Genomic DNA, 9,072 nt, shown 5'->3' on the forward strand with positions numbered 1-9,072 from the left:
AAAATGCAAAAAAGCTAGGATATACAAGACAGTATGCTCAAAAAATGGTATGCAAGACACACGAGGGAACAGCATATGAGGATGCCACAGTATGTACAGCTGTCATGAGCCAGAATAGGGTCAGTCCGTTCTGCAAATATCATTGCATGACTTGAAAATGATGAATGAATGTAAAAACACTCGTTAAACGTATATCGAAACATTCTTGCAAAAAGGGACTTGAAACACGCAACTTCATGGTGCATATATACATGTACACTCTCATATACAGGACGTCAGGAAACTACAGGCAGCAATTAAGGGAGCCAGGTCCAAATGTCGTGCCAGGGGAAAGCAGTACGCCGGCGTACCAGCACAACAGTGCCCCAGAGCCATCAGAGACCATCATTTAGTTGGAGGAGTGGCGCCTGGACTGCGCATCGCAGGCGTCACTCGTGCACGAGGTGGTGACTGACGAGCCACTGCCATCACGCCACGAGTCGCTGCCGTCACGCCACGAGTCACCTGCGTCGAGCCAGTCGGTGCCATCCCTCCAGGCACCTGTTGGCTTGCTGGAACAAGAGGCATCAGTGCTGCAGTCATCAGCGCCTAGACAGAACAAGCGAAAGAGGAGAAGAGAATGTGCTGATGATGCTCTGGTTGAACACATTGGAAAACTCGCAGATGCACTGCAGACCTGTGACGGACATGACGAGTGCGACCAATTTTGTCTTTCAATGGCCAAAATGATGAAGCGCGTGAACAAGAATCAGCAGATTGACCTGCGCGTCAAGCTGCTTTAAGTTTTTAATGAATTTACTTTTGAATGAAGTTGCACTGTTTGGCATCTTTCTTTTGGCTCTAGAATATGCTTAAAATGTGACACCAAAATAGTAACATTGATGCCACAGTGTGAAATTACGATGCGCGAGAGATTTTGGTCAGGAATATATGCTTGATTATGTGCCTGACACAGGCTATGGGATTCATGAGTATAGGCAATTCCTTTACCCCAAAGAAAGAACAGAGGCCGTGCTTTTGATTGCCTAAGCACATTATGCGTAATTAGGCGTCAATCTGTTGCGCAAGCCTCACAAAATCGCTTTCACTAGCTTTATTCACTTTCATCAAATTCGGACTGTCCTTGGCTGCATTTGCTTGCTTTCTTTTCTTTTTAAGTCCTCGGGTGCTACAACCCGGCCTTCCTGTGCTGTGCACCTGCATTGCTAGGGGTTCCCTACTCTTTTGGCCACGTCTTAACCATTTTGTTTTTGTTCTGGTTTCCCCAGTTGTGACTTATTGCTTTTATCTGACTTCTTTTTTTTTTTCTTCGCATTTTTCACAATGTTTTTGAGCATTTAGCACTGTTTCGTTTGCCTTAATTGGCTTCAGCTCCGTAAGCAACAGCTTCTCCGGTCTCTCTCGCCCTTTCATTTTTTATTTTTTGAGAGGACCATTACAAGGCTTAAAGGGTAGCATGTGCATTTCGCCAAACTATCACACAACTATGTGTCGAAATGCTTCTTCTCAGAATGTAGAACTCAAGCTTTACAAACCTCAATGCTATTGCCAGTCGCTCGCCTGGCTCCAGGGGCTCTCTCACAACATGCTGCCGTGTGAGGTCTGGCAAAACAAATCCCAGCACTTCGTCAAACAGCACTGGAGTCATCCGGAAAAACTTTCGGAGAAATTCATGGTCACCTTCACGCATGCGACGCATCTGTAGAGGGAAAATATGTGGTTTGTTATGCGAACAAGTAAAAACCAGACAGCATGACTGCAATACACTGTGATGCGCTATTACAGCACAACTATTGTGGGTGGTTTCTGTGACTGAATGAAGCAGCCTTGTTGTGTACAGTGTCTGTGAAAAGTCTTCAGGGTCAAAGATTTTCATTTCAGCCGCACAGTGGAGATATCACGATGCTATTAAAGTCCAAAGGGCCTTGAAATGCTAGGTTTCTTCTGATTGGAGAGAAGCTTACTTCTTGAATTCTTCACTACAAGAAGCATTCAAGGGACATTGATTGCACAAGTGAAAGTTGTGGCCTGACGACCTGACAGCGTGTGCATACTATTTATGCCAGCTGAGTTATTGAAGTTTTTTCAAAGCTGCATCTTGTCAATGTCAGTGCTGCCCTTCTGCCTCACTAGCTTTATTATTTCAAAGTTGCATCTCTGCGATGCAGGCACTACACTTCTGCACGAGCAGTGCAGAAGCAGCCAATTTTTCATGCCCCTTGGTTCTCCTGACACTGTTTTGCAATAGCGATGTGCCCCAGAGACCTCCGAGAGGAGCCCCAACTTTCGAAGACCGCGCTTATTCGTCAGTTGCCAATGTTCGAATACGCTGACGTGAAACTCCTTTGCCTTTTTCATGTATCTCTGTTGGCAACGAAGAACTTTGGAGCGTACTTCATCCGAGTTGCTTCACATCTCCAACGGTGGATGATAGTTGGCCTTCAAGTGGAACTCAATGCTTTCAGATAGATAGATAGAGGAGGAGGGAAAGACAGGGAGTATATATATATATATATATTTATATATATATATATATATATATATATATATATATATATATATATATATATATATATATATATATATATATATATATATATATATATGAACTAAGTGCCTAGCATTCAGTTCAGATGGAACATGACTGCTATTTTAGTCCCATCAAACAGCAACTACCGACACTGCAGTTCCACCTGTACCAAAGCCTCCATTCCTTTTTGGCACTAACCCCTCCCACCCACTCCCGCTGTTGAATGTCACTTCTTATGTTAACGGTATGTGTGGACACCACTACAGAACATTAAAACATGTATGATGGTGTATTGGTAGCTGGCTTTTTTTCTTAACCATTACACCTCAAATCCAAGCAGTTATGTTTGTTTCAGTTTGGGTTCGTTGTCACAGAGTGGCAGTTGCGGTTCATTTTGGACACAGCTACAACAGCGGCGAACTTTTCTTTCTCACAGTGCACAGCCGACAATGTACCTGCTGCTGGAATTCCGTCCGCACGTACCACTGCACAGTACCACAAAATGTAGCAATATTTGCTGTTGCGTGGCTTTAACCTGTTAGCTAGATCACGTCCACTGTCGTTACGGGACCTATAAGTGACTGCACAGTGTAGACGCAATCAAACCATTGATGATATAGCCCCACGGGACAAAGCATTCTTCTTTGCACAAGGTGCAGTCAAAGGAACATTTTCCAAGCAGATTAATGCAGAGAAGCCTACCACCAGACCAGGGGGAAAGGATCTCTGTACCCAGTGTATCATAGTGCGTACCCGGCGGCACTGGCGACCGAACTGCGCGCCTACGGCATAGGGGTCGGATGTTTTAACCACTAAGCCGCCGAACTGTTGCGCTAAATGTCTTTTCAATACTCTACACCGACCATTTACACTTACAGATGAAACGAAGATACTTACCGTAGGGTGATATCGGCCTTCTTGCCTGCGCGCCACGAACACGGGCCGAACCCGCCAGCGGTGCCTCCTCCGCTGGCGACGCTCCTGCCTCCTCCTCACAATGAGCTGAAGTGCTGTTCTTATCACAAGCAGTAAAACTCGTCTTCGTGCACACATCGCTGGCATTATTGCAAATAATGATGCTTGGAGGGGAGCGCAATACCGAAGAGCTGAACTGGGATCCAACCGATGCTATGTCGAAGGTGCTGCAGATTACGCTAAACACCGAAGAAAACTGCGAGGCGATGTGTGCGCGTTTGCATAAAAACCTATTGTGCAAACTACAATGCAGTTTATAAATAGATTTACTTCTCCTGCCGCTTTAAAAAGCTAAACGCTTCAAGTGGCAGTCGAAAAGTTTCGGCCGATTTTAGCCTATGCAGTCTAGCAACGATACGGCAGCGCGAGCGATACGCGAGCACAAGCGCGCGCCAGCAACTGGCCATGGAGATTCGCACCGCTTTCGACGTCCGTCGCGGCGCGCCGCTAGGCGCGTAGGCGCTCCGCGTGTACGCCTCGGAAGTGTTCATCGAGTTGGGGCTTTACATATCGGTATAAATATAAAATCAAGCAGTGCACTTCGGTGTGACTTTCAATGCGCATTACAAGACGTCGGAAGTCCCTAGTGAAGAATATTTCACCCATATATCTATCTGTCAATAGTATTACCGGTGCATGCTATTATGCATGTCTCGGCCACAAATATGATGCTCTAAAATTAACATATTCGCTCGAAGCACGTTGCCTTTCATACTTTACCCGCCGCGGCGGCTCAGTGGTTAGGACGCTCGACCACTGAGCCGGAGTATCCGGGCTCGAACCCTACCGCGGTGGCCGCGTTTCGATGCAGTAGAAACGCAGAAGGCGTCCCGGTGTTGTGCGATGTAATTGAACGTTAGTGATCCCCAGGTGCTCTAAATTATTCCGAAGCCCTCCGCTATGGCACCTCTTTTTTTCTTTTCTTTAACAGCCTCCTTCATCCCTTCTCTTACGGCCTCAAACACTGAGAGTCCATAGATACGATCGTAATGAAGCTGACACTGCATGGTTTCATAGCGATCGCTGGAAACATTGTCGTATGCCTCAATTACGGTCAATTACATTGCCTTCCAAGAGAGTATATGGTTCCTGTTTTTAGAAAATTTCAAGTGCCATAATTTCCCGACACATAAAATACGAAATACCAGAAATGTCTTTGAAAACACATAACGCATATGGCAGCGTAGATAAGGGGATAGGTTATACATGTTATTCTGATGATTCCAGAAGAAGGGAAAAAGATTGAGGCGGTAGAATGTGAGGGCTTTATGGAAAATTGGTCAGAATGCATTTCTGCACCCCTTGCTTCGTGCAAGGATATGCATTTATTTTTACTTCACTTTTCCAATGAGGAGAACAAACCGCATAATGCCTAAAAATACGTTGTGAGGCACCATACAGCCAGCGTACGGCTGTCAGTGGTCGGTCTGTAGGATACTCCTTTGCCGAAGGTGATGGTGACTGTGCATGGCCGCTTTAGCAAACTAGCCGCCCAAGCAATCTCTTCTATCCTAGCTAACGTGGGCTTTCCCAAGAATGCGATTGACATTGCCATGTACTCCATGAGGGCGCCGCCCCCACCTAACTTCTATTGACCGCTCGCACTCCCTTCGCCTCGGGAAGAGCAACAATCGAAGAGGAACTTCGGCAGCGATTAGGCCTTGGCATGTATTTCTGATGAAGTGCCGGGCGTTACTATCAGATGGCATGTCATAACCGAAAACCGCTGCATTGTTCTTACTGGTCAACGTGAGTTTAATCCAGTATAATCCACGTGAATGTCAGATATAAAGGAATACGTGGTCAGGGCATAGGCCCTCACGACATTGCGCAGTATGTGGTCAATTGGCGAACCTTGCGCCTGAATCGGAAGCACCTGAGTGTAGGTGGAGAGTTGATAGAGTTTGCTGCCGCGGTGATATAGTTTTTATGCGATCCAATCTAAGGAAAAGGAGACGAATCTCTGGTTGAGCTCTCATAACCTTAATCTTAATGTACTGAAGTAAGATTTCGTACGCATTAGGTAACAATGTAGGAGCATTTTTCAGCCTATCACAACCATGCGTCTCGTAAGTTGCGATACGTTTTTTTGATCGCACATGTTTTAATGTTATTCATTTAGTGCGGAAGCATAAAAACGTTAATAAATTCGTCGCTTTGTCCCGGCAAACGGTGAGCGTTGATGAAAGCTACAGGGGCTCGTCTGCACTTCTGCTTAAAGCTTTTCACAAAAGAAATTCTTGCAGAGTGCGCAGATAACAATCTGTAATTTTTTATATTGTAACGGAAAACAGGGAGACAGGTCGCTAACCAGCAGAATACAGCAAGCAGCCAGCCTGCCAGCGAGAGACACTTCAACGTCTTCGAAGACACTTCAGCGCCACCTGAGAACACCAGGTGGCATTACTCCCCCTCCAAAAAAAAAGAAAAACAAAAGCGGGGTTGCAGTATGGGCAGTGGAAAGAGAAAAAAAAAACAGCACAAGCACACAAAAATGTACAAGGGAGGTGGGCGAAGGTGTCCCACGCGAAAACTAGCAGAACACTGAGCGTACTATCCATTACCGCGTGAAGTAGGGTTTCATGCGGACAACGTGCACAACCTCAGAGCGGGGTGGACGACGCTGAGGCTGCACAGTCCCGTCAGGAAGAACTTCGTAGGTCACTTCGGTGACGCGGCGCAAAATTCGGTACGGTCCAAAGTAACGGCACATCAGTTTTTCAGACAAGCCTGGGCGGCGTACTGGGGTCCACACCCAAACTTGGTCTCCCGGATGGTATTCGACGTGCCGATGACGGAGGTTGTAGCGGCGTGCATCCGTGCCCTGCTGCCGCTGAATGTGAAGACGGGCAAGTTGACGTGCTTCCTCGGCGCGCTGAGCGAACTGCTCGGCGTCTGGCGTGAGTGGGTGGTCATCAGTGCTGCATGGAAGCATTGCATCCAGCATCGTCTGAACGTCACGTCCGTAGACCAGACGAAATGGTGTAAATCGGGTCGTCTCCTGGGTGGCCGTGTTGTAAGCGTATGTAACGTACGGGAGAATCTCGTCCCAGGTTTTGTGCTGCGAGTCTATGTACATTGCGATCATGTCGGCGATCGTTCTGTTGAGTCTCTCTGTGAGCCCGTTCGTCTGTGGGTGATAGGCAGTAGTTTTGCGATGGTTCGTGTGACTGAGCTCGAACACGTCGCGCATGAGCTGTGCCGTAAACGCCGTACCTCGATCAGTGATTACGTGGGACGGTGCGCCATGACGCAGCACGATTTGTTGCATAAAAAACTGGGCGATCTCAGATGACGTACCGCGCTGCACCGCTTTAGTTTCCGCATACCTTGGTAAATAGTCGGTCGCGACTATGATCCATTTATGACCGGCCGATGACACAGGGAATGGGCCCAGAAGATCGATGCCGACTTGATCAAAAGGCGTCCGAGGGGGTTCAATAGGTTGGAGCAAGCCCGCTGGCTTGAGAGGAGGCGCCTTACGACGTTGGCAATCGCGGCAGCCTCTGACGTAACGCTGGACGGCGTGAGAAAGTTTGGGCCAATAATACGCCTGGCGCACGCGTGCAAGTGTGCGGGCAAAGCCCAAGTGGCCGGAGGTCGGCTCATCGTGACAAGCAAGAAGGATATCGGCGCGGAGATCTGCCGGAACGACGAGGAGGTGCGCTCGGTCAACAGTGCTGGAGTTTTTCTTAAACAAAATGCCGTTCCGGAGACAGAAGGCCGGCAGGTTTCTAGAAAATTGTCGGGGTACGACAGAAGCTCGGCCCTCCAGATAATCAATGATAGGTCGCAGGTCTGGGTCAGCTCGCTGGCGGGTCATTAGGTCTAAGGCGCTGACAACTCCAATAAAACCACTCTCGTCCTCTATGCTATCATCCGCTAACCCGACGGGCGCGCGAGAGAGTGCGTCAGCGTCTTCGTGCGTCTGGCCAGATTTGTGCACAATGGTGTAATCGAATTCTTGGAGGCGGAGGCTCCATCGGGCTAGGCGCCCCGATGGGTCGCGAAGATTTGCAAGCCAGCACAACGAATGGTGGTCGGTAACTACTTTGAACGGGCGGCCGTAGAGGTACGGACGAAATTTCATGGTTGCCCACATAACCGCAAGGCATTCTTTTTCTGTGGTCGAATAGTTTGTTTTAGCGCGAGAAAGCGTGCGGCTTGCATACGCGATGACCCTTTCCACGCCACCTTGGTGTTGGACGAGTACGGCGCCGAGGCCGACGTTGCTCGCGTCGGTGTGGACTTCGGTTTCAGCCTCTTCATCAAAGTGCGCAAGAACAGGGGATGTTAGCAGTCGTCTGCGCAGCTCGGCAAAAGCCTCCTGCTGCTCGGCAGCCCACACGAACTGTGTATGATTGCGCGTGAGGTGGTACAGGGGTGCGGCAATCTTTGAAAAGTCGGCGATGAAGCGGCGGTAATATGCGCACAGACCCAAAAAACGTTGCACACTTTTCTTTGTCGCAGGAACAGGAAAGTTGGCGACGGCAGCAGTTTTCTCGGGGTCGGGCTTAACGCCATCGGCACTCACGAGGTGAACGAGAAACTTCAACTCTTTGTACCCAAAGTGGCACTTCTCGGGCTTTAGCGTTAAGTCGGCCGATCGGAGGGCATCTAATACTGTCCTCAGGCGTTCAAGGTGTTCGGCAAAGGTTTCGGAAAATACGACGACATCATCGAGATAAACCAAACAAGTTTGCCATTTTAGTCCAGTGAGAACGGTATCCATCATCCGCTGGAAAGTTGCCGGCGCTGAACATAGCCCAAAAGGTAGCACTTTAAATTCGTACAGTCCGTCGGGTGTCACGAACGCCGTTTTTTCGCGGTCCCGCTCGTCGACCTCTATCTGCCAGTACCCACTCTTTAAATCAATGGAGGAGAAGTACTGGGCGCGACGAAGTCTGTCGAGCGAGTCGTCGATACGAGGCAGCGGGTAGACGTCTTTTTTGGTGATGTTGTTCAGTTTCCGATAATCCACGCAGAAGCGGAGTGTCCCATCCTTTTTCTTCACCAGCACGACAGGTGAAGACCAGGGGCTGCTGGAAGGTTGAATGATTCCATCTGAAAGCATCTCCTTCACCTGCGTTTGGATCGCCTCACGCTCCTTCGGTGAGATACGGTACGGCTGCTGATGGATGGGGCGGGCATCGTCGGGCGTAATGATGCGGTGCTTGAGAAGAGCCGTTTGCCGGACTTTCGACGAAGAAGCGAAACAGGAGGAGTATTCAAGTAGGAGGGCACGTAGTTCTCGCTGTTGAGTCACCGAAAGGTCCGGGCTGATGTCAAGGGATGGGCGCACAGGTCTAACAGCTTCGAACGCGAAACATTCAGAAACCTCCGCTAAGGGGTCGGCGAATGCGATGGCAGTAGCACGAAAAAGGTGCCGGGGCTCGTTAGAGAAGTTAGTCACCAGGAGCTCAGAGCAGCCGTCGCGGAGATGGATGAGACCTCGCGCTGAGCAGATGCCGTGGGTGAGCAAAAGGGACAGGTTGCCCTCTGCGACCGCTGTCCCTTCACGTAGTCCGTCGCAGTGAACACTCACAAAAACGCTGGCGCGTGGCGGA

General features: G+C 49.0%; 1 long non-coding RNA gene across 2 annotated transcripts; it reads right to left on the reverse strand.

Moving 5' to 3' along the window:
* Positions 1-282: 282 nt before the first annotated feature.
* LOC144134662 (uncharacterized) lies at positions 283-1,658 on the reverse strand. Of its 2 annotated transcripts, none has more exons than XR_013315200.1 (2): positions 1,536-1,658; positions 283-588 (listed from the first exon to the last, which is right to left on the reverse strand). It is a non-coding gene; the product is annotated as an uncharacterized LOC144134662 (long non-coding RNA). The 2 variants fall into 2 exon arrangements; XR_013315199.1 differs by having other exon boundaries at positions 283-551; positions 1,536-1,652.
* Between the last annotated feature and the right edge of the window lie 7,414 nt (positions 1,659-9,072).

The sequence above is a fragment of the Amblyomma americanum genome, chromosome 5 (genome assembly GCF_052857255.1).
Source record: "Amblyomma americanum isolate KBUSLIRL-KWMA chromosome 5, ASM5285725v1, whole genome shotgun sequence".
NCBI classification, from domain to species: Eukaryota; Metazoa; Arthropoda; class Arachnida; order Ixodida; family Ixodidae; genus Amblyomma; species Amblyomma americanum.